Genomic DNA, 20590 nt, shown 5'->3' on the forward strand with positions numbered 1-20590 from the left:
GAGTACGTGCAGGCAAAAGGTTTTTCAATGTATCTGGTACATGAGACTGTAATAAAGCTGTTGCAATTCCAGTGTTGTGCTGTGAGGCTACAGATGGGTCTCAGAACCAAGAAAATTATTGGCTTCTCTAGCTTTTGATTGCTTACATCCTGGTCTTTTACAGTAGTCACCAGTGTGGAGTTACGAGGATGCTACCAGTTGGACAGGAACATCCTCAAGACGCCAACTTTCCATCACTGCACCACTTCTCACTTTAAACCTCCACACATCCCCTCCTCTAGTCCTTTCCCTGCCAAAACCTCCTCACATCTCCCTCTTTTATCATAAACCCAACCCCCTCCTGAAACGTCCTCATATCTACCTCTCCCTCTCAAACACCCCCCACATCTCCATTGTCCAAACTTCCCCACAAAACATCCCAATATCTCCCTTCCTCCTGAAATTTCCCACATCCCCCTTCCATCATAACCCCCAAGCTGCTCCCCAAATCTCCTCACATCTCCCTCTTCCTTTTTTGAAACACTACCCTCTACATCTCCATTCACTACAAAACATGCCAACATCTTCCTTCCCCCTGAAACATCTCCACATCTCCCTCTCCCATCATAAACCCCAAACCTCCGCACACCTCCAACTCCCCATCCCTCTGCATGTCTCTGCCCACCTCTTTTGAACTGCCTTTAACTCTCTCTGTTTCTCAGCTAAATTCCCTCTACTTGTTCCTTTCCTCACTGACTGCACCCCCCCCCCACTGTGAGTTTCTCTCCTCTACCACCATGCTCTCGTTTCTCAGTCAGTCTTTCTCTGCATTAATTTCTGTTTGTGACTTTCTCTACATCCCAGCCCTTAGTCTTCCTTTCCAAATCTCACTCTTTATCCATTAGCTGGCCGGTGGTTTAGTGGTATCAGCACTGGACTTCGAGTCCAACAGTCACAGGTTCGAATCCAGCCAGCTCCTGGCACGCTTTCCATCCGTGCTGGGTTTAGCATCAAGTGTCGTAAAAAAACAGACAAATGCTAGGGAAATGGCAAAAATACTGCACGATGCACAGCAATTTCTGTTTGTGCCATTCCCTATATCCCAGCCTTTAGTCCCAAACCCCCATTTCTACCCTCTCTCTCACCTCCTCCCACCCCAGTTGAATGACATCCGCAGCCTGTTTCCCTGGCTTGCCGGTGACCCAGTGCCCTCCTCACAGATGCTGCCTGACCCACCGGATGTCCCTACAGATACTTCAGCTTCCCATCCTGTTCCACATGGATGAGCTGTGGGGGTTGGGAGAGTACAGGAACAGGCTGAACAGGACGGGGAGGGGGAGAGAGAAGGAAAGGGAGAGAAGAGAGTACAGAATGGTAGGGGTGGGGGAGAGATAAAATGTGGCAGATAAAAGTCAGACTGAAAAATAATGAGACAGAGTGGGTAAAGAGAGAGAGTAGGGTGTAGGGGCTGGTGGCAATTACAGAGACAGAAGTGGATGCAGAGATTGTTGAGGGTTACAAGGACAGGGAGGAGTGTAGGGGTCAGAGGTGGTTACAGAGATAGGGAGGGTGTAGGGGCCAGAAGGGGACTGCACAGAGAGGGTGGGTGTGGGGGGGGGGGCTGAAGGGGTTTACAGAGGCTGGGAAGGGTGTAGAGACTGAACAGCATTACAGAGACAGGGAGGGGAGTCAGAGCCAGAGGGGGTTACAGAGGCAGGGAGGGGTGTAGAGAATGGAGACTATTACAGAGAATGGGAGGGGTATACGGGCCAGAAGGTGTTACAGAGACAGGTGGTTGTTGGAACTGGAAGGGGTTACAGGAACGGAGAGGGGTATAGGGGCCAGAGGTGGTTACAAGGTCAGGGAGGGGGTGTATGCGCCAGAGGGGATTACAGAGACAGCGACAGTTGTAGGGGCTGGAGAGGGTTATAGAGAAGAGAGGGGTGTGGGAGCTGGAGAGTATCATAGAGACAGGGAGAGGTATGGGGCCAGTCGGGATAACACAGATGGGGAGGGGTGCAGGGGCTGGAGGTGGGGTTACAGAGATGGGGAGAGGTGTAGGGGTCACATGAAGTTACAGAGACTTGTGTAGGAGCCAGAGGAAGTTAGAGAGACAGGGAGAGATGGAAGGGCCAGATGGGCTACAGAGACAGGGAGGGGTGTAGGTGCTGGAGGGGTTACATAAATAGGAAAAGCTGTTAAGGCCGGAAGGGGGGGGGGGGGGAAATCACTGAAACTGGCAGTTGTGAGGCCGGGAGAGCCACAGAAACAGAGATGGTTGTGGGGCCAGAGGGGGTTACAGAGACAAGGAGGGGAGTAGATTCCAGAGGGTGTTACAGATACAGTGAGGATTGTAGGAGGCAGATTTGTTAGTGTGTTAGGAATGTTTAAACTAATTTGACAGGGGGTTGGGAACCGGATTGAAGAGACTCAGGATAGGATGATGGTTAAAAAAAAAAGCAAAGATAGCATGCAGTCAGACTGTTAAGAAGGGCAGGCAGATGATAGGATAAAATTGCAGTCATCAGGGTGAATATCAGTGCATTAGAAATGTAGAATTGAAAAGGGTAGCAAATACAGCACTCAAAATGTTATATCTCAATGCAGAGTGTAAGCAATGAGGTGGATGATCTTGTTGCACTCTTACAGATTGTCAGGTATGAAGTTGGGGCCATCACTGAATCGTAGCTGAAAGATGACTCTAGTTAGGAGCTGAATGTCCAAGGTTACACATTGTATTGGAGGGATTGGAAGATAGGCTGAGGGCGTGGCGTGGTTCTGCTGCTAAAGAATGGCATCAAATCATTCGAAACATGTGACATAGGACCAGAAGATGTTGAATCTTTGAGGGGTAAGTTAAGAATCAGCAAGGGTAAAAGGACCCTGATGGCAGTTATATACACCCCTCCCAACAGTAGCTGGGATGAGGACCACTGATTACAACAGGAAATTGACAAAGCATGTCAAAAGGATGTTATGACAGTCATGGGAGATTTCAACATGCAGTTCGATTGGGATAATCAGGTTGGAAATGGATCTCAAGAGAGTGAGTTTGTTGAATGCCTACAAGCAGTTTGTCATGAGCCCTCTAGGGATCAGCTGTACTGGATTGAGTATTATGTCATAAACTGGAGGTAATTAGGGAGCTTATGGTGAAAGGACCCTTAGAAGGCAGTGATCACAATATGATTGTGTTCAACTTGAAATTTGATAGGGAAAAAGTAAAGTCTGATGTAGCAGTATTTCAGTGGAGCAAAGGAAATTACAGTGGTATGAGAGAGGAATTGGCCAAAGTAAATTGGAAGGAGTAGCTGGCAGGGATGACAGTAGAGCAGCAATGGTGTGAGTTCCTGGGGAAAATGAGGAAGGTACAGGATAGACACATTCCAAAAACAAAGAAATACTCAAAAGACAAAATAGTACAACTGTGACTGACAAGGGATGTCAAAGCTAATGTAAAAGCAAAATAAGCGGCATACAACAAAGCAAAGATTAGTGGGAAGACAGATGATTGGGAAGCTTTTAAAAAAATCTACAGAAAGCAACTAAAAGAATCATTAGGAAGGAAAAGATGAAATATGAAAGCCAGCTAGGAAACAATATCAAAGTGGATAGTAAAAGTTTTTTTCAGGAATGTAAAAAATAAAAGAGAAATGAGAGTGGATATAGAACCGCCAGAAAATGAGGCTGGAGAAATAATAATGGGAGCCAAGGAGATGGCAGATGAACTCAATGAGTATTTTGCATCAGTCTTCACTGTGGAAGACACTAGCAGTGTGCCAGATGTTGAAGGGTGTGAGGGAAGAGAAGTGAGTGCAGTGACTATTACAAGGAAGAAAGTGCTCAAAAAGTCAAAAGACCCAAGGGTACATAAGTCACCCAGACCAGATGAACTGCACCCAAGGTTCTGAAAGAGATAGCAGCAGAGATTGTGGAAGTATTAGTAATGATCTTTCAAAACTCATTGGACTTTGGCATGGTGCCCAAGGACTGGAAAAATACAAATGTCAATCCACTCTTTAAGAAAGGAGGAAATTATAGACCTGTTAGCCTGACCTCAGTGGTTGGGAAAATGTTGGAGTCAATTGTTAAGGATGAAGTTATGGAGTACTTGTTGACACAGGACAAGATAGGACAAAGTCAGCATGGTTTCCTTAAGGGAAAATCTTACCTCACAAACCTGTTGTAATTCTTGGAGGTGAATACACATAGTATAGATAAAGGGGATGCAGAGTATGTTGTACATTTGGACTTTTAGAAGGCCTTTGATAAGGTGCCACACATGAGGCTGCTTACCAGGTTACAAGCCCATGGTATTACAGGAAAGTTACTGGCCTGGTTAGAACATTGGCTGATTGGTAGGAGGCAGTGAGTGGGAATGAAAGGGTCATCTTCTGGTTGGCTGCCAGTGACTAGTGGTGTTCTGTAGGGGTCGGTATTGGGACAGCTTCTTTTTATGTTGTATATAAATGATTTAGATGATGGAGTAGATGGTTTTGTTTCCAAGTTTGCAGATGATATGAAGATTGGTGGAGGGGTAGGTTCCAGGATAATTCTGGAAATGAAGGGGTTAACATATGAACTGCGATTGGCAGCTTTGAGCCTGTACCCACCAGAATTTAGAAGAATGCAGGAAGATCTCATTAAAACCTACCAAATATCGAAAGGACTAGATGGGGTGGATATTTCCTGTGGTGGGGTTATCCAGAACTAGAGGGCACAGCCTCAAAACTGAGGGATGACCCTTTAAAACAGAGGTATGGAGGATTTTTTTTAGCTAGAGAGTAGTAAATATGTGGAATGCTCTGCCACAGACTGCGGTGAAGACCAAGTCAGGGTGTCTACTTAAGGCGGAAGTTGATCGTTTCCTGATCAGTCAGGGTATCAAAGGATATGGCGAGAAGGCGGGTGTATGGGGTTGAGTGGGATCCGGGATCAGCCATGATGAAATGGTGGAGTAGGCTCAATGTGCTGAATGGCCTAATTCTGCTCCTGTGTCTTATGATCTTATGATAGTGTTGAGGGGCTACGGAAGGACTTATACAGATTAGGAGAGTGGGCAAGAGAGTGGCCAGTGAAATACAATGTTGGAAAATGCATGGCCATGCACTTTTGTAGTAGAAATAAATGTGCAAAATCTGAAATACAAAGGGACTTGGGAGTCCTTGTGCAGAACACCCTAAAGGTTAACTTGCAGGTTGAGTCAGTAGTGAGGAAGGCAAATGCAATGTTTGCATTCATTTCAAGAGGTCTACAAGAGCAGGAATGTGATGCTGAGTCTGTATAAGGCACTGGTGAGGCCTCACCTTGAGTATTGTGAACAGTTTTCAGCTCCTCGTTTAAGAAAAGATGTGCTGGCATTGATTGGAGATGGTTCAGAGGAGGTTCACAAAGATGATTCTGGGAATGAAAGGGATATCATATAAGGGGAGTTTAATGGCTCTGAGTCTGTACACAGATTTAGAAGGATGAGTGGGGATCTCACTGAAACCTTTTGAATATTGAAAGGCCTAGACAGAATAGATGTGGATAGGATGTTTCCCATGGTGGGAGAGTCTAGGACAAGAGGGCACAACCTCAGGATAGAAGAGTGTCTGTTTAAAACAGGGATGCGAAGAAATTTCTTTAGCCAGATGGTGGTGAATTTGTGGAATTTAGTACCACAGGCAGTTGTGGGGGCCAGGTCGTTGGGTGTATTTAAGGCAGAACTTGATAGGTTCATGATTGGACACAGTATCAAAGGTTACTGGGAGAAGGCTGGGTAATGGGGCTGAGGAGAGGGAAGAAAGGATCAGCCATGATTGAATGGCAGAGCAGACTCAATTGGTCAAATAGCCTAATTCCGCTCCTATGCCATGGTCTTAGTACAGGGGAGTTACTAGCATGGGTGGAGCATTGGCTGATCGGCAGAAAACGGAGAGTGGGAATAAAGGGATCCTATTCTGGTTGACTGCTGTTTACCAGTGGAGTTCCACAGTGTTGGGACCACTGCTTTTTACGATGTATGTAAATGAGTTGGACTATGGGATTAATGGATTTGTGGCTAAATTTGTGGATGATACAAAGATAGGTGGAGGAGTGAGTAGTGTTAAGGAAACAGAGAACCTGCAGAGAGACTCAGATAATTTAGGGGAATGGGCAAAGAAGTGGCAAATGAAATACAATTTTGGGAAGTGTACGGTCATGCACTTTGGTGGAAGAAATAAACAGGCAGACTATTATTTAGATGGGGACAGAATTCAAACTGCAGAGATGCAAAGGGACCTGGGAGTCCTTGTGCAGGATACCCTAAAGATTAACCTCCAGGTTGAGTCGGTGGTGAAGAAGGCAAATGCAATGTTGGCATTCATTTCTAGAGGTATTGAATATAAGAGCAGGGATTTGATGTTGAGGCTCTATAAGGCACTCGTGAGACCACACTTAAGAGTATTGTGTGCAGTTTTGGGCCCCTTATTTTAGAAAGGATATACTGACATTGGAGAGGGTTCAGAGAAGATTCACAAGAATGATTCCAGGAATGAAAGGGTTACCGTATGAGGAACGTCTGGCTGTATTCCCTGGAGTTTTGGAGAATGAGGGAGGATCTCATTGAAACATTTGAATGTTAAACGGCCTGAACAGATTAGATTTGGCAAAGTTAATTCCCATGGTAGGGGAGTCTAGGACAAGAGGGCACGACTTCAGGATTGAAGGATGTCCATTTAGAACAGAGATGTGGAGAAATTACTTTAGTCCGATGGTGGTAAATCTGTGGAATTTGTTGCCACAAGCGGCTGCGGAGGCCAAGTCATTGGGTGTATTTAAGGCAGAGATAGATAGGTTCTTGATTAGCCAGGTTCTTGATCAAAGGGTATGAGGAGAAGGCAGGGGAGTGGGGATGACTGGAAGAATTGGATCAGCCCATGATTGAATGGCAGAGCAGACTTGATGGGCCGAATGGCATACATCTGCTCCTATATCTTATGGTCTTATGGCCGCAAGAGGATACAGAGACAGGGAGTGGTGTAGGCACTCCAGAGTATTACACAGACAATGGTGTAGCGGCCAGAGGGAATACGGAGACAGGGAGGGGTGTAAGAGCCAGATGGCGACAGAGACAGGGAGGGGTATCAGGGCTGGAGGGTGTTACAGAGACAGGGAAGGGTGTAGATACTGGAGAAGTTTACAGTGACACAGAGGGGTTCAGAGGGTGGAGGATGGTTACAGAGATGGGGGTATAGGAGTGGAGGGGAGTTACAGAGACAGGGGGTGGTGTAGGGTCTGGAGTGCGGGGTACAGAGACAGCGAGTGGTGTAGGAACTGGAGGAGGTTACAGAGACAGGGAGTGGTGTAGGAACTGGAGGAGGGGGGTTATCAGAGACAGGGAGTGATGTAGGGACTGGAGGGGAAGTTTACAGAGACAGTGAGTGGTTTAGGGACTGGAGGGAGCTTACAAAGGCAAGGAGTGGTTTAGGAACTGGAGAGTGTTACAGTGACCCATAGGAAGGGATATTGGGGTCATAGAGTTTTGAATTTACACAGATACTCGGAACCTGTGCTACTCGCTCCCACACACAGGCCTGGTCCTGGGAAAATGCAAGGAGTATTACTGAGGCCATGGGAACAGGAAATCCAACAGAAAAAACACCCGGTGGGTCTGGCAGCAACTGTGAGGAGGGCACAGGGTCACTTGCAAGATAGGGAAACAGGCTGCAGATCTCAGCGACTGGGGGAAACGGAGAAGGGATTGTTGAGGAGGTGAAGGTGATAGAGAGGGAGCATGAATGAGAGATAGCAATAGAGAGTGGGAGAGCAAGAAATCTCACTGAGTGGTGTCACAACAACAACCTCTCACTCAATGTCAGCAAGGCCAAGGAGCTGATTATTGACTTCAGGAGGAGGAAGCCCGAGATCCATGAGCCAGTCCACAACAGGGGATCAGGGGTGGAGAGAGTCAGCAACTTTAAACTTCCCAGTGTTATTATTTCAGAGGACCTGTCCGGGGCCCAGTACGGAAGTGCAATTACGAAGAAAGCGCAGCAGCGCCTCTACTTCCTTAGGAGTTAGTGAGGATTTGGCATGAGATTTAAAACTTTGACAAACTCCTAAAGATGTGTGTTGGAGAGGATATAGACTGGCTGCATCACAGCCTGGTTTGGAAACACCAATGCCCTTGAATAGAAAGGCCTACAAAAGGTAGTGGATACAACACCGTTTTATCACTGGTAAAACCCTCCCTGCCACTTTACACATCTACACAGAACGCTGTTGCAGGAAAGCAGCATCCATCATCAAAGATCCCCAGCATCCAGGACATTCTCTCTTCTCACTCATGCCATCAGGAAGATGGGACAGCCTCAGGTTCCACACCAAAGACAAGATTTCACCAGCAGCCAATCCAGATATCGGAGTTTTCAGAGGAGAGGACTTCAATTGGGTCAGCAGTGGGTCGCTACAGTGAGAAAGAGCTTTGACTAGTGACCAGTCAGTGTTTGAGATTGATTAGCAAGAGCAAATTAAAGAAAAGCGGGGCAGCTGTCATCTGAGTGGACAGAGTCAGTGTGGTGATCTTGAGGCTTCATCTCTTCAAGGCTTTGATAAAGAGAGGCTTCAGTCAGACAGAGCAAGAGAAAACGCTCCAGTTTTTTTTTCCTTCCCTTCTTTATATCTGCTCAGTCAGGACAGTAGAAATGCCAGGCAGGATACTGCAATGCTCCTCTTGCGGGATGTGGGAAGACTGGGAGACGTCCAGTGTCCCTGATGACTACAACTGCAAGAAGTGCATCCAGCTGCAGCTTCTAACAAACTGTGTTAAGGAATTGGAGCTGGAACTGGATGAATTCCGGATTATTTGGGAAGCTGCAGGGGTTATAGATAAGACATATAGAGAGGTAGTTACACCCAAGATGCAGGGCACAGGAAACTGGGTGACAGTCAGGAAGGGGCAAGGGGTTAAGGAGCCGGTGCACAGTATCCCTGTGGCCAGCCCATCAACAACAGGTATATCACTTCGGATACTGCTGGAGGGGGTGTTTGACCTAACAGAGGAGAGTCACAGTGGTTGGGTCTCTGGCACTGAATCTGCCTCTGTGTCTCAGAAGGGAAGTGGGGAGAAGTGGTCAGCTGTGGTGATAGGGCATTCATTAGTTAGGGTAATGGACAGGAGGTTCTGTGGGTGAGATTGAGATTCTTGAATGGTATGTTGCCTCCCAGGTGCCAGGGTCCGGGATATCTCGGACTGAGTCCTCAGCATTTGTTTGAGGGAGGGTGACTAGCCAGAAGTCATGTATCATGTAGGTACCAATGACATGGGTAGGACGAGTGACAAGGTTCTGCATAGGGAATTCACAGAGTTAGGTGCTAAGGGGCAGGACCTCCAGGTTGTGATCTCAGAATTGCTACCCATGCCACGTGCTAGTGAGGCCAGAACTAGGAAGATTATACAGTTTAACACGTGGTTAAGGAATTAGTGAAGGAGGGAGGGCATAACATTTTTGGATCATTGGGCTCTCTTCCAGGGAAGGTGGGACCTGTACATAAGGAACGGTTTGCATCTGAACTGGAGGGGGACTAATATCCTAGTGGAAAGGTTTGTTAATACTGCATAGTAGGGTTTAAACTAGAGTTGAAAGGGATGGGAACCAGAATGCTTGAACAATTAGTGGAGAGGTTGTGGAGGCTGATGTTGGTAAGACCTCAGACAAAGTTAGGAATCAAAAGGTTGAGCATGGTGCGACTAGTGTCCTGAGCTGCCTATATTTCAATGCAAGAAGCATTTTAGGAAAGGTGGATGATGGTGCTGACGATGAGATAGCTGGTTTACAAACAGAGGCAATATGTAGTGAGGGGAGGTTGCTGATGGGAGTGGAATTGCAGCCAACAGGATGAATTGCAACGTAAAAGGAGGACAAAATCGAAAAGGGTGAATACAGGACTGAAGATGTTGTATTTGAATGTGTACAGTGTACGGAATAAGGTCAAAGAACTTGCAGCAGAATTACAGATTGGCATGTATGATTTAGGCATCACTGAATCACAGCTGAAAGATTATAGCTGGGACCTTAATGTCCAAGGATACACATTGTATCGAAAGGACAGGCAGGAAGGCAGAGGGGTCGGCATTGCTCTGTTGGTAAAAAAAAAATGAAATCAAATCATTAGAAGGAGGTGACATAGGGTCAGAAGATGTTGAATTATTGTGGATAGAACTACAAGGGTAAAAATACTCACAAACAGTAGCAAGGATGTTGCCTACAAATTACAATGAGAGAAAGAAAACGCATGCCAAAAGGGCAATGTTACACTAGTCATGGGGGACTTCATTATGCAGGTAGTTTGGGAAAATCAGGTTGGTGCTGGACTACAGGAGGGGAAATTTTGAGAGTGCCTATGAGATGGCTTTTTAGAGTGGCTCATGATTGAGTCCACCAAGGGATCAGTTATTTTGGATTGGGTGCTGTGTAATGAACCAGAATTGATTAGGGACCCTAAGGTAAAAGAGCCCTTTGGGGAAAGTGATCATAATATGATCGAATTCACCCTGAAATTTGAGAAGGAGAAGCTAAAGGCAGATTATCAGTATTACAGTGGAGTACAGGGAATTATAGAGATCTAAGAAAAGTTGGCCAGAATGGATTGGAAGAAAATACTGGCGGGGTGACAGCACAGCAGCAATGGCTGGAATTTCTGGAAGCAATTTTGAAGGCACAAGATATATACATCCCAAAGAGGAAGAAGTATTCCAAAGGAAAGATGAGCCGTGGCTAACAAGAGAAGTCAAAGCCAACATAAAAGCCAAAAAGAGGGCATATAATAGAGAAAAATATTGGGAAGCTTTTAAAAACCAGCAGAGGCAACTAAAAAAGTCATTCAGAAGGTAAAGATGGAATACAAAAGTAAGTGAGCCAATAATATTACAGAGGATACCAAAAGTATCTTCGGATACATAAAGTGTAAAAGAGAGGTGAGCGTGAATATCAGACCGCTGGAAAACTATGCTGGAGAGGTAGTGATGGGGACAATGAAACAGGATAAACAGATAAATATTTTGCATCAGTCTTCACTGTGGAAGATACTAGCAGTATGGTGGAAGTTCCAGGTGTCAGGGGTCATGTAATGTGTGAAGTTGTCATAACTAGAGAGCAGGTTCATGGGAAACTGAAAGGTCTGAAAGTAGATAAGTCACCTGGACCAGATGGTGTACACCCAAGGGTTCTGAAAGAGGTGGCTGAAGAGATAATGGAGGCATCTTTCAAGAATCACTAGATTCTGGAATGGTTCCAGAAGACTGGAAAATTGCAAATGTCACTCCACTCTTCAAGAAGGGAGAGAGGCAGAAGAAAGGAAACTATAGGCCAGTTAGTCTGACCACAGTGGTTGGGAAGATGTTGTGGTTGATTTTTAAGGATGTGGTTCTGGGGAACTTGGAGCCACATGATAAAATAGGCCAAAGTCAACATGGTTTCCTCAAGAGAAAATCTTGCCTGACAAATCTATTGGAATTCTTTGAAGAAATAACAAGTAGGATAGACAAAGGAGAATTGGTTGATGTTGTTTACTTGGATTTTCAGAAGGCCTTTAACAAGGTGCCACATATGAGGCTGTTTAACAAGGTACGAACCCGTGGTATTACAGGGAAGATTCTAGCATGGCTAATGCAGTGGCTGATTGGCAGGAGGCAGAATGGGAACAAAAGGAGCATTTTCTAGTTGGCTGCCCATGACTAGTGGTGTTCCACAGTGGTCTGTTTTGGAACTGACTCCTAGTATTTTTAAGTTATATGTCAATGATCAGAATGATGGAATTGCTCTGTCGCAAAGTTTGCAGACGAGGCTACTGAAGGATTTAGACAGTTTAGGAGAATGGCAAAGAAATGGCAGATGGAATAGTGTGGGAAGTGTATGGTCATACAGTTTGATAGAAGAAATGAAAGGGTTGACTATTTTCTAAATGGAGAGAAAATACAAAAAACTGAGATGCAAAGGGACTTGGGAGTCCTTGTGCTGGATTCCCTAAAGGTTAATTTGCAGGTTGAATCTGTGGTGAGGAAGGCAAATTCAATGTCAGTATTCATTTCAAGAGGGCTAGAATATAAAAGCAAGGATGTAATGTTGAGACTTTATAAAGCACTGGTGAGGCCTCACTTGGAGTGTTGTGAGCAGGTTTGGACACCTTATCTTAGAAAGGATGTGCTGAAACTGGGGATGGTTCAAAGGACATTCACGGAAATGATTTCAGGATCAAACAGCTTGTCATATGAAGAGTGTTTGATGGCTCTGGGCCTGTATTCACTAGAACTCAGAAGAATGAGACGTGACTTCATTGAAACCTGTCGAATTGTTAAAGACCTTAATAGAATGGATGTGGAGAGGACGTTTTCTCTGGTGGGAGAGTCTAAGACCAGAGGATACAGCCTCAGAATAGAGATGAGGAAGAATTACTTTCACCAGAGAATCTGTGAAATTCTTTGTCACAGGCAGCTGTGGAGGTCAAGTCTTTAAGACAGAGATTGATAGATTCTTGATTGGTTAGGGCATGAAGAGATACAGGGAGAAGGCAAGGGAGGAAAATTGAATCATCCATGATGACATGGCGTTGCAGATTTAATGGGCCAAATGGCCTAATTCTGCTCCTATATCTTCTGGATTTAGTGTCTTATGGGTTGCTGCCTCCGCCACATGCCAGATGATAATAAGATGATTTGGCAGATGAACATGTGGCTAAGGAACTGGTGCAGGGGGCATTGTTTCAGATTTCTGCATCACTGAGATCTCTTTTGGGAAAATTATGGCCTGTACAAAAAGGATGGGTTACACCTGAACTTGGGGAATCCAATATCTTTGTGGGCAGATTTGCCTCAGCTGTTTTGAAAGGAACACTTGGAATGTTGTGTTCAATTCTAGTTGATTCATTATAGGAAAGATGTGGAAGTTTTAGAGAGGGTGCAGAGGAGATTTACTAGGATGCTGCCTGGATTAGACAACATATCTTATGAGGATAGATTGAGTGAGCTGGGGCTTTTCACTTTGCAGCAAAGGAGGGTGAGAGGAGACTTGATAGATGTGTGCAAGATGATAAGAGGCATAGATTGAGAGACTTTTCACAGGGTGGAAAAGGTTAATGGAAGGGGAGAAATTTTAAGGTAATTGGGGGAAAGTATAGGGGAGATATCAGAGTTCACTCAGAGAGTGGTTGGTGTGCAGAATGCTCTGCCAGGGGTCATTGTAGGGGCTGATACATTAGGGCAGGGGTGTCAAACTCATTTTAGGTCACGGGCCGGATTGAGCAAAATGCAGCTTCATGCGGGCCGGATCAGTCGGACGTGTGCGAACGCAGCTTTCATTGCCTCCGTTTTTTCAGCCTGCTCTCATGTGTCTCAGTCTCTGCTATAACTACAAAGTGTTTCACTTTACAAATTCCGTCTCTTATGAAGAAGACTGCCAAGCAAGACTGTCGAATAAACACTAAAAACCCTGAAAACCTGGTACCTGAATAAACTCAGCATTAGCCATATCATACGCCATAGGCGCTTCGATTACTGGGGCCAGCTTTAATAGTAATTAGATATTATCTCGCGGGCCAAAGATAATTCCACCGCGGGCCTTGAGTTTGACATATATGCATTAGGGGCATTGAAGAGACTCTTAAATAGGCAGGTGGATAACAGAAAAAGTGAGGGTTACACAGGAGGGAACGATTAGATTGATCTTAGAGTGTGATTGTGTAGCAGTGCAACACTATTACAGCTCAAGGCGTCGGAGTTCAGAGTTCAATTTCAGCATCCTCTATAAAGAGTTTGTACGCCTTCACCATGGGTTTCCTCCGGGTTATCCAGATTCCTCCAAGGACTAAGGTTAGTAGATAAATTGGTCATTGTAAATAGTTCTGTGATTAGGCTAGGGTTAAACAGGTGGACTACTGGGCATTTAGTTAGTTGGACCAGAAGTACTTGTTTTGTACTGTATCTCTAAATAAAGAAAAAAGCAAACATCATGGGTCAATGGGCCTGCACTGTGCTCTGGTGTTCTATGTTCCATGAATGCCGGGTTGGGTAGCTGGTGCGGGGGCAGGAATTCAGGTTCTTGGGATTACTTGTACAAGAGGAATATGTTGCACCTGAATTGGAGGGGGAGCTATTTCCTGGTTGAGGGATTCACTAGCACTAATTAGGAGTGTTTAAACTGGAAGGGTGGGGGTCCCTGAACAGGAGGGTTGAAACTAGAGGAGAGGGGCTGGGTGGGAAACACTGAACAGTAGGGGGGCTCATGAGAAATCAGGGACTAATTTGGCAACCAACGAGAGCAAGTTTAATCAACAGGGGCACAGTGAAAGGAGAAGAAAGTCTATTGGGTTAAACTACATTGACTTAATTTCAAGAGGCCTGACAGGTAATGTGGATTGACCCTGGGAAGTAGGATAACATAATGATTACAAAACATGGCTGAGGGAAGGGAAGGGCTGAACTGGACGCTCAATGTTCCAGGATACAGGTTGTACAGGTGTGACAAAGGTGCAGGTGAGAGATGAGGAGGAGATGCCTTCCTGATGAAGAAGGCATAACAGACCTCAGAGAAGATTTTCTTGGGGGAATCAGCTCGTGAGGACATATGGGTAGAACATAGAAATAAGATGGGTATGGTCATTATTATTATGGGTATGTTTTACCCATTATTATTATTATTATTATTATTATTATGGGTATGTATGTATGCGGGATTTGCAGGAGCAGAAATGTTGAGAGATTGCAGCTAGCTGTATATGTGCATCATTGTGACTTCTCTGTGGGTGGTGTGGAGGAGATACGTCTCTACCAAATCAAGTGTAAGGTGCTCCTTCCCTCCGCTAGCCTGCAGATCACCCTTGGCAAGGAGTATCAACTGCTGAGCTTCCCATCTGATCAGGGTCACGTGAAACCATAGGAGCAGGTGGTGTATATCATAAGTCCTGATTTTACGACCACTAGTGCCAGGCAGACAATCTCTGAAGTGTAATGAAAGTGGCTGGGGTCACCTGTCTTGAAAAGACACAGCCCAGAAGAATGCAATGGCAAACCAATTCTGTAGAAGTATTTGCCAAGAACAATCATGGTCATGGAAAGACCATGGTTGCCTACCTCTTATGACATGGCACATAACGAACTAACAAGTATTGATTGGGAAGACCACAGTGTGGAATGTTTGGATGGAGTGAGGTTTGTGAAATGTGTCCAAGAAAGCTCCCTTTATCAATATATAGAGGGACCTACTGGAGACGGTCAACACTGGGCCTCCTGGGGAATGGGGTAGGGTAAGTGGCAGAAGTGTCAGTGAGCACCTCGAGTCCAGTGACTATATATCTCTTAGTTTTAAAATAGTTACAGTTAAGGATACAACCAGTTCACAGGTTAAGGTCCTGAACTGACGGGTCAGAGCAAAGTTTGGGTCATTAGGTGTGATCTTGAGGTTGATTGGATTAGATAATTTGCAGGGAAAGGAGCATCTAACAAAATTGTCATTCTACTAAAAGTGTGATATCAAGAGTTCAGGAGCTGCATGTTCCTGACAGCTTCTTCCCCTCTGCCATCAGATATCTGAAAGGACAATGAACACTTCCTCACTTTTTGCATCACTATTTTGTTTTAAGTTGTAGTATTTTTGATACATTGTGCTGTACTGCTGCTGCAAAGCAACAGATGTGTCAGTGATAATAAACCTGATTTTGAATAGTACAGAAAACTATTACCAGGATGTTGCCTGAACTTGGGGGTCTGAGATATGTGTAGACATAACTCATGACAGGCTGCATCACTGGGTGGGAGGGGGGGCAACTGCACAGGACCAAAAGAAGCAGCAGATGGTCATAAATTTAGTCAGCTCTATCTTGGGTACTAGCCTACAAAGTACCCAGGACATCTTTAGGGAGCAGTGTCTCAGAACAGCAGCGTCCATTATTTAAGGACCTCCAGCACCCAGGACATGCCCTTTTCTCACTGTTATCATCGGGTAGGAAGTACAGAAGCCTGAAGCCACACACTCAGCGATTCAGGAACAGCTTCTTTCCCTCTGCCATACGATTCCTAAATGGACATTGAACCCTTGGACACTACCTCACTCTTTAATTATATATTATTTCTGCTTTTGCACGATTTTAATCTATTCAATATACATATACTGTAAGTTGATTTCCTTATTTATTGTTATTATTTTCTTTGTTTTTCTTCTTCTTTTATATTATGTATTGCATTGAACTGCTTCTACTAAGTTAACAAATTCCATGACACATGCCGGTGATAATAAACCTGATTCTGAATCTGACTCAAGGATTTCATCCCCTGATTGAAGGGTGACCTGAATGAGATCACGAAGGGCACAGATGGGGTGAAAGTACATAGCCCTGTTCCAGGGAAGAGGTGAAGGATTTTAAAAGGACATCAGGGGGCAGTTCTTCACACAAGGAGAGGTGAATATTTAGAACGAGTGGCCAGATATTGCTGTTGAGGTGGGTGCCTTAACAACATTTAAAAACAAGCTAGATAAGTACATGATTAGGGAAAGGTTGCGAGGGCTACAGGCCAATCATGTGCAAGTGTGCCTAATCTAACTAGCGACATAGTCAGCACAGATGATCTGGGCTGAAGGGTCTGTTTTCATGCCATATCACTAGGACTGCCAGACACACACACAAAGACAGAGCCTCAATGAACTCACCCTTCATTCTTCTAAACTACAGAGATTACAAACTTAAACTGCATGGTTTCTTTCTTCCTTCAAATCCCACCCCCGTCACTGTCTTCCTCCATTCCTCTCCCTTGCTCTCTCCCCACCCTCTCTTCTTACCCATCTATCCCCCTTCCTCTCTCCTTCACCCTTCTCGCCCCCTCTTTTCCTCCCTTCCCCGCCTCTCCCTCTCCCCATCTCTACTCCCGTTCTACCCCTCCCCAACCCTGTCTCTTCCATTCCCGCTCACCACATACACCACCGACCCTCTCCCTTCCTCCACATTGGGCCCTCACCTCTCTGCTCCTCCGTTTGGCCGCCAGTTGCGCTTCAGGCCGCCAGCCCCCGCTGGCCTGCAGGAGGTGCGCTCCCCGCACCTCCCGCTTCGCGTTGCTTGGACCTCCACTTACACACGCTCCCTAACTTTACTAACAAACACTTCCTCTGCATTCTCACATGCTCCCTTACTTCCTGGTCACGTACAGCATTATACACGCGCCCTTACTTCCCGTATACAAAGCTCCCTAATCCTCAATTTGCACACACTCCCTTATTCCTTGTTTATAGACGTCCCCTAAACACCTATTTATACTTCTCTCATTCTCTGTACATACACGATTTCACTATTGTCAGTGTATACACAGCCACCCCACTTCTTACACACACTATTACTTTTTTTCTGCCTCTTACTACCACTCTTAATTCACGCTCCTTCACTTAACCAGTAAGTGAGGGAGGGTAAATACTCCCCTTCTACGCAGATTTTCTTACTCCCTCCATTGACACACAGTCTCTGCTTTTAATACCCCCAGCTCCACAAATGGTTCTGGACCGGACACACCTGCCCGCAGGTTCCCCTCCTTTCCGTCCTGTTCCAAAGACTGTCCGCAATCCCCCGCCCCAATCTCCCCGACTGACACTGACCCTCTGATCCCTACACCATCCTAGAGACTGACCCCCATGATAAACACCTCCCCCAGAACACTGACCCCGTCCCAGAGACTGTCCCCAACCCCCCAAATCTCCCCAACTGACACTGACCCCATTCTAGAGACTGTCCCCGCCACCCACACTCAGTGATACAGACGTACTGATCCTTATCTACACCTAAAGGCTGTCACTGACATCCCCCATCTCTGATAATGTCCCAATACCCACACCTTCCTCAGTGTCACTGATGTTGCAAACACCATCTTACTTCCTACATTCACTTTTATATGACCAGCAGCAAGAGTCTGGTCCAGGTTTATTACTACTGACATCCCGACACCGATCTCTGTGCTACATCATTGGTCACACTGAGTTGTCAAACTCTTCCACCACCACCTCGTGCCCCTTGTTACCAGAGCAACTTTGGATCCAGCTCGCCAATCTGCCCTGGATCCCATGGGCCCAAACATGTTTGACCAGTGTCCCATGTAGGACCTCGTCAAAGGTGATACTAAAGTCCTTGTAAGTGACATCTACTGCAGTGTTTTTGTCAACATTTCTAGTTATCTCTTCAACAGACAGGATCTCCCACAACAAACCTGTGCTGACTATCTCTGATCGATGCCTGCCGCTGTGTGTAAGTTAATCTTGTCCTTCAGAACTACATTCTAATAAGTTCTCTACTTATAATTTAAGGTGCCAACATCTTCTTGTGGAACGACCAGAAGTTACTGTTCATATCGGTAACAATGATGTGGGACAAGGTCCTGCAAAGGAGACAGGGAGCAGATGAAGGAGCATGAGTTCCAGGGTTCTATTTTCAGGATCATTGTCCACACCACACTCTCCTGAGCACAGAATAGGAGGAGGGACCAGAAAGAAGTGACTTAGGAGAGCAAGAATAAGACAACAGAAGACCTTGGAAAGTAGGATTAAGGAAATCCCCAAGATATTCTACACATATGTGAAGAACAGGAAGATGACTCGAGTGAGAGTAGGACAGATCAGGGATAAAAGGGAAATTATTCCTGGAGTTTGAAGAGATAGTGGAGATTCTTAATGAATACTTTGCTTATTCCCCAGTGAGAGGGACCTAGACAAATCTGAGGACAGCATAGAAGAGGCTAAAATGATGGAACATGTCAGAACTTAAAAAGTGGATATGCTGGAACTTTTGAAAAACATTAGAACAGATGTCCCCTGGGCAAGGCTAGTAATCAGGTTACTAAGGGAAGTAAAGGATAAGATTGTTGTGCCTTTGGTGATGATTTTTAGAAGTAGTACCAGAGGATTTGAGGATGGCAAATGTTATTCCTTTGTTCAAGAAAGTTAATAGGGATAATCTTGGGAATTCTAAACCCATGAGTATTATGTCAGTGGTAGGCAAACTATTGGAGAGGATTCTTAGAGACAAGCGTTTGACTTCGAATTTTTAAAAAATCTTACATCCATCCCACAACATGAGGGAGTAAAAATCCTTGTGTTATGACTCCATCACAATGTACAGACATGAATTTATAAGTCAAATGGCATGTAGAAAGAAACTGTCCCATAGCCTGTTGGTCCTGGCTTTAATGCTGTGGTACTGTTTGCTAGACGGAAGCAGCTGAAACAGTTTATGGTTGGGGTGACTGGTGTCCCCGATGATCCTCTAGTCCTTCTTACTGCACCTGCTGCTGTAAATGTCCTCAGTGGAGGGAAGTTCACATCCACAGATATGCTGGGCTGTCCATACCACTCTCTGCAGTGCCCTGTGATCAAGGTTGGTGCAGTTCCTGTACCAGGCGGTGATACAGCCAGTCAGGATGTTCTCAATGGTGCCCCTGTAGAAGGTCTTGAGAATTTGGGGGCTCATGCCATACCTCTTCAGTCGCCTGATGTGGAAGAGACAACGTTGTGCTTTTTCTGCCACACAGCCAGTGTGTACGGTCCTGGTGAAATCTTCGGTGATGTTTATACCAAGGAACTTGAAACTCCTCACCTTCTGAACTGCAGTTCCATTGATGTTGATCGGGCCGAGCCTGTCTACATTCCTCCTGTAATCCATAATCAACTCTTTTGTTTTTTGGTCATTGAGGGAGAGGTTGTTATCCTGGCACCACTGTGTCGGGGTGTCAACCTCTCCTCTGTAGGCTGTCTCAATACCCTTAGAAATAAGGCCGATCAAAGTTGTGTCATCTGCGAATTTGATCAGCAGATTGGAGTTGCGTGGCAGCACAGTCGTAGGTGTAAATGGAGTAGAGAAGGGGACTCAGGACACAACCCTTGGGAAGGGCTCCTATGTTGAGGGGCAGAGGTGAGGGAGCCCATCCTTACCACCTGTTGGCAATCTGATAGGAAATCTAGGATCCAGCTGCTCAAGGCATTTGGAGAAGCATAGTCTGATTAGGGATATTCAGCGACTTTGTGAGGTGCTGGTCATGCCTTACAAAGCTGATTGAATTCTTTGAGGATGTAAAAAGTACATTGCTGAAAGTAGAGCAGTGGATATGATGTATCTGAATTTTAGAACGGCTCCCATGGTAGGCTTATTCAGAAAGTCAGGAAGCATGGGATCCAGAGACCCTGGGCTGTGTGAGTTCAGAATTGGTATGCCCACAGAAGGTAGAGGGTGGTAGTAGATGTACCTTATTCTGCCTGGATGTTGGTAACCACAGGGATCTGTTCTGGGAGCCCAAGATGGCACTGGTGATACATAGTAAAGTTTTGCTGGTAGCTCACAAAACAACTTGAAAAAAACTTCATTTCAGCTATGATTGCTGCAATCTGGAGCCTGTAATTTCCCTTTAAGAAATATACTTTTGAACAGTCTAAATGAACTAGTGATTTTACAATCTCCTGAAGGAGTCAGTGCACTTGTCTCTCACAAATGCAGATATGGCATCTTGAAGTGGAGGAAGGCCAGCCATTGACGGAATAGAGGTCACCGGGGAAGACTAGGCCAGAACAACGCATCAAGGTATGAGTCTACCTGTCCTAAGCATCCTCCCGGCCCATGTAGAGTCACA

General features: G+C 45.4%; 1 protein-coding gene across 8 annotated transcripts in view; it reads right to left on the bottom strand.

Annotated features, from left to right (window-relative positions):
* The window catches only part of LOC140717431 (uncharacterized), a 122089-nt gene extending 104992 nt beyond the window's left edge, over window positions 1-17097 (bottom strand). For 5 of the 8 annotated variants that reach the window (XM_073031006.1, XM_073031005.1, XM_073031014.1 and 2 more), the window contains exon 1: window positions 16949-17097. The gene's annotated coding sequence lies outside the window, so the exon portion shown is untranslated. Of the gene's footprint in view, window positions 1-5285; window positions 5380-16948 lie in introns of all 8 variants that reach the window. The other 3 variants (XM_073031012.1, XM_073031011.1, XM_073031008.1) reach the window with 2 other exon arrangements.
* Between the last annotated feature and the right edge of the window lie 3493 nt (window positions 17098-20590).

The sequence above is a fragment of the Hemitrygon akajei genome, chromosome 27 (assembly GCF_048418815.1).
Source record: "Hemitrygon akajei chromosome 27, sHemAka1.3, whole genome shotgun sequence".
NCBI classification, from domain to species: Eukaryota; Metazoa; Chordata; class Chondrichthyes; order Myliobatiformes; family Dasyatidae; genus Hemitrygon; species Hemitrygon akajei.